Raw genomic sequence first — 5,855 nt, 5'->3', positions numbered from 1 at the left:
AAATGACCAACAAGCACATGAAAAATGGTCACAACTAGAGACTATACTCATAAGTGAAATAAATCAGACCTGCATGTTCAAATACCACATTGTCTCACTAGTGTAAAACCTGAAAGAGTTAATTTAAGCTAGGAGGTATGATAGACATTGTGAAATGATAGGAAAACACTCAAGGGTAAAGGGCAACTGGGATGTGGGAAAAGAGAAGGGAAAGAAGGAGAAATTTTGTCTGTAAGTTTATACAGGATAATTAACATAGTTGTTCTACTGTCTTCTATTTCTTTGCTGAAAGAAACTGTCAGTGAGTCCTTGATTGATCAATATTGCATGTGTCTATCTGTTTTCATGAGAAACCACTTTGAAGATATCAATATGTAATACAACAAGCATTGTTAATTCCCTACTACTTTCTTTGTAACTCTGTATCGTCTGTACTGTTCTTTTGTTACTTTGTAAAATGTTGTCTGTCTGTTAATGTTTTCCTCCTTTTATTTTCAAAAGAAAAGAAAAGAAAAATGTTCAGTATTGATATTAGAGAATTGAAAGTTCATACCACAAAACCCTACTTGGTATGCGGTAATAGGTAAAGTTTAAAAAAAAAAAAGTAATAAGTGTTTTCTAAAATATGGAAATACACATGTTGCTGATCTGTTTTTTAAATGGACATATCACTTTGGTAAATGTTTGGCTTTTTCTCCAAATATTAAGCATATAATTCCACATCACATGAAAATTCCATTTCCAAATATATACCAAAGAGAAATGAAACCTATATCCACATAGGAAATTGAAAATGAACATTCATATTATCATATTTTATAACAGCTAAAGTATTGGAAATCAATAGATGAATGGATAAACAAAATATGCTCTATAAATACAACACATAATAAGACACCAATAGGATACACTCACTCATAAGATACAATGATGTATTGTTCATGCTGCAATAAGGACAAACTTTGAAAACATGTTATTAATTAAAGCAATCAAAAGATCATGTATATGTATGATTCCCATTGTATGTAATGTCTAGTATAGGTAAACCCACATAATCAGAAAGTAGATGAGTGCTTGTCAGGGCTTAAGGGGAAAATCATGAGTAACTGTTAATGATTGTGAAGTTTATTTTGGGAGTGATGAAAATGATCTAGAGTTAAACAATGAGATGTTTGTAAACTCTGTGTAATGCAGGAAAAGCTCCCTCCATTGTACATGGTGGCAAAGTGGATATTATGGCATTTGAAGTATCACTCAGTATCTTGTATTAAAATGACATACTTATGCAAAAGTATACCAAATCTATAGTTTACTATCTTTTTAAAAGTTTTGTTATTTTTAGGACATGTTAGTAGTAAGTAATACTTAATTGTTTTATTTTGTTTTGCTTGTTTTGTTTTGTTTGGGACAGTCTTCCTTGGTAGTGCAGCCTGGCTTTGAACAAGCTTACATCACACTTCTTCACTTCTTTTTTCAGCCCCTTTCCCCACCTCTCCCTAGTCGTCCATCCCATTCTCATTAGAGAAACATGTATGGAATTAATAAATAGAATATATTTCAAGTTAATAAGGCATTTAGTAGAATTCCAACACATTATTTTCAACAACATAGAAGTACAATAGTTAATGAACAGAGAGGTATCCTTGCTTTAAGAAAGAGGCATCAGTTGACTCGATTCTAAGTTCAAATATTGTTAATATTTCATTAATACTGTATTAAAGGTAGTTAAATGTGTGTATGTACAAATTTCATTTAGCTTGAGTAGGTAAGTTTTAAAGAATAGAACAAGACAATTAAATTTGATAATATTCTCCATGATGCTTAAATGAAACAACCAACTTGATTTCTAAAGACTGATGTAGTAATGTAATATGACTGTTTGAATGCCTGCCAAGACTAAGCTTCTTTCTTAATAACAGACATTGATTTAAAAAATATCTTTAACACTCCCATTATTATAACCCCCAGCAAAAATTGTGTATAGACGATGCAAAAACAGGTTTCTATCAGTCTGTTAACTGGTTTCAATCTTCCTCCAGCTTCCCCACATCACCCTTCCCTCCCTCTTCCTTCCCTGTCTCCATAGATAACCTCACAAAACCCAACTTCTTCCCTCCATTCCAGGAGTAAACTTGGCATCATAAAAATCTGTCTCTTTGCCTATTTTCTTTTGCTATATTTTCTTCTTCCTTTCTTTCTGAACAATGTTCTGTTCTTCCTTTTCTTTTCCTCATCTTCTACCTCTCAGATGACTAATTGTCATCAGAACCTACTCAGAGTCCTTCTGGCCTATTGAAAGGAGAAAAATGTGCAATTTCCAAAGGAAGTTTTAAATTATATGACTAATATAAAACTGGTTTTCTAGATGCTGATGTAATACATGATTATTGTTTCCTTGCCACATAGTGAACGGGAGTGACTATTATGCTAAGTAGGCTGAAGAATGATAATACCAAAGATATAAGAACACATCATAGTGAGAGAGAATCTAACTAAAGAGATAGACTCTGATGGATTTATTTCTACCCTAGCTGATTTTCAAACCAAAGTATAAAAGCAACAGAAACATAAAAACCAAATAAAAAGATGCCTCCCAAAACCATCAGTGCCTAAAAGAAAGAAATTATCAACCTAGACTTCTCTATCCTGCAATATTAGCCTTCAAATTTAAGAGAGAAAGAAACATTTAATCAAAAGAAGGAAAGTGATGAAAACAGGAAAATCACAGTGAACACTACCCAATCCAGGCAATAACCTTCTGTAAAATTTAACAAAATTTAATAAAATTTTAATAATATTTGAATGTATAATGGAGTTGATTGATACATCTTTCTAAAGTTAAGGATCACTTGAGTAAGATTTGGATAAAGAGTGAATAAAATGATAAAAAAATCTTTTCAAGTCAAAAGAAAAATGCTAAGATATTTAGCAAATGTTTCTGTCTCTGGTAAACTTATGGAAAACAGAGGTTAAAAATGAAAGAAACAGAGGTAGGCTGTTATTATACACACTGGACTCATACACACACATGCAGATATATATGTCAGTAAACAAAACCATATTCTTCATGTAAAATAAGTCTATTAAAGAAAATAAATGCATGGCTTTATTGAGGAGAAGATTGTGAGAAAGAAAAGGATAATTCATATAAAGAGCATTAAAAATTTAAACCTTGTTAAGGTTCATCATAAACAAATTATATTTTGGTATGTAGTCTGTGTATTTGTTTGTAGGTATATAATCTCAGAAGCAAATACACAGATATTTAATAAAAGATATGTGGGAAACATTTGCAAGATACATGGCAGAAAATCTGGCAATAAGAAGGAACATTTCTTTAGTGGATATTGTGTTTTGAAGGGAACATAGGGAAATGTGAAAGATTGGAAGAATTTTACCTTGATTTGACTAATTTAGAATGTGGGGTTACCTATCTTTACACTGTACGTATTTGCATCACGTTCTTGATTTGAGTGAATACAAATTATACTCATAAGTTTAAATATTAATAAGCTTTTAAAAATAAAAACAAAATGGATGAGAATCCTGGCAAATGGAAATATATGAGGACATATGTGCTACCAGTGAGTGGGGGGGGGGGGCAGCAAGCAATGTCATCTTCCATGGAGAGAAATCCCAATTTAGAAAGAGTGACTGGTAAGCCTAGAAATTAATACCACATCAGTGACAGCATTTTTAGTGCAATGCCAAGTATTTTTATCAATTTGTTTGTTTGCTTTCATTTTATAGGCCCTTGGAAACTCACTGAAGTGTTTGACCCGTGATATGGAATAAACAGTGCAATTGTTTAAGGTCGTTTTGACAATGATGGATGAATACAGGTGGTAAGAAAATACACACCAGTGAGAACAGGTGAGCAGCAAGACAAATGTTCTTATATTGTTCATGATGATGAAGACATTATTTTCTGTAGCACTTAGCATCTTTCTATCAACTGAAATGATTTCCTTTGTCAAATTGTGAGTGGCTTTAAAATTTCCTCTAAATTTCCATTTATCAGCAAACTTACAAATGGCATACTGATTGGTATTTCACTCAAGTCTCTAAGTCAAGGAAGGTAAATTGTCCCAATTTACTTGATGGGGACAACTGTCTTCATAATGATACAAAATAGTGCTGAACTTACAAAAACCCAGGTACACTTGTATTTTATGTTTGACTTATTATTCTGTGTTAATTTTTAAAGGAGAATAAACTAAGCTCATAAAATGAAAGGAACTGAACTGTTTAAGCTTCTTATGTTGATAAGTGCAAGCTAAAATAATTCCTTAAACTTTGCATGCTGAGTACTTTGCACAGACTAGACACACTCAAATATTTCAATGAAAATGAAGTTCACATTGTAATGATTGCCTATTTTGTGATTAAGATTGCACTTTTATTTTACATTTTAGTGTACACTGTATATCTTCCATGTTAACTGGTCAGATGGCTATCAGAAAATCATACACATTTCCAACATTCACATATCCATTTTTCACATTTTATGTCTAAATGATGTTCACAGTCAAATGCTTTAATAGCAGAAGCTGTTGAACATAGTTTTGATTCATGCCTTTTAATGAACAAGAATAAAAAATCAAAGTTCTTTTAAGGATTAGGCAAAGGATTGGGTATGTATTGCATTAGAAAAGTCTTATGTATTTGCATATAAAATGTAGGCAGTGCCATGATATGAAGAAATGTATGTTCTACCAAGAATTGCAAAATATTTCCAAGCTTGGGAATGCAAAAAATGGAAAGAGAACACCTAGTAGCAAAACTTTATCTATATTTATTTGCATTTAATATCCATATTAAAAGGAAGAATAGCGTTTTAATGTACTGTATTCTCAAAAGCAATAATTGCTGGTGACAGGTTTAGTAATGCTAATGTATATTTTGAAATTGAATTTGATGGTGATACTTATGGATTTTAGAGGCAATTTTTCTGTTTTACACTAACTTTATGGAGCAATAGAAAACTTAAATTCCTGTCTCTTTTTCAGCTCTGATGGGACAACTGTCTTGCTACTCTGCTCACATCAAACTCAAGACTTTTATTAGTGAAATCTTGATAATTTTTGCACTATTTTTCTTTCATCTAAATAAGAACTATAACAAAGATTGAAGATGGCTGTCCCTCGTGATGAGATTATGTGGATTTAAAAATGTTGCTGTCCTTTCTCAAATAAGCTGAAAACGTATTGAGTAAAGTTGAGGTCCAAAGCCAGTATGTCCAATGACTCATTGGTAAGTAGACTACAACATAATTTCAACATTTACAACTCCTTCCTCGACTCATTATTGGAATTTTTATACATAATTTTTCATCTTTTACTGACCCACATAATCCAGAATGCCCATATCTATGAAATTTATTTTGTCACAATCTGATATGATTCCCATTAATTGATTATTTCTATCTAAGGAAGAGAGCCCTAATTTTTTGTGCTTCATATATTTTAAGAAACTTTAACATACTAAGGAAGGATTATTTACTTCATAATACTCAAGTAACAAGTGGGTGCTAATCTGACAATAAGTATTAATTTGTTTGCTTAAATGCAAGATATTGAGAAATATCTGGGAGCATAATTAAATTTTCTTACATTTTTATGCCACATTCCTGCTTTATGTGTTAACATTAAATGAAAACTAGATTATTTTCGTATGGAAACTCTTGCCAGTCAGATAAACAGAATACTTGAAAATTGTTTTGCTTTTTATTACAACAGAGTAAAAATACAATCTTCCTTTGAATCTGGTGCTGTTCGTAGCACCATTCAAAAGATGTCATTCTCAATCTTTCTTTGTACAAAGACTTGGAAAAAATAATATACTCTTTGAAACAG

The 5,855-nt window shown here is 31.6% G+C and overlaps 1 long non-coding RNA gene across 1 annotated transcript; it reads left to right on the top strand.

The window, feature by feature from the left end:
• Positions 1-207: 207 nt before the first annotated feature.
• Positions 208-5,471, top strand: LOC102016016. The gene is made up of 3 exons (XR_259507.1): positions 208-231; positions 3,751-3,873; positions 5,010-5,471. It is a non-coding gene; the product is annotated as an uncharacterized LOC102016016 (long non-coding RNA).
• Positions 5,472-5,855: the final 384 nt, after the last annotated feature.

This window comes from Chinchilla lanigera, unplaced genomic scaffold (genome assembly GCF_000276665.1).
Source record: "Chinchilla lanigera isolate Chin_1 unplaced genomic scaffold, ChiLan1.0 scaffold00005, whole genome shotgun sequence".
Classification (NCBI taxonomy): domain Eukaryota; kingdom Metazoa; phylum Chordata; class Mammalia; order Rodentia; family Chinchillidae; genus Chinchilla; species Chinchilla lanigera.
This window is presented reverse-complemented; position numbering and strand designations above follow the sequence as displayed.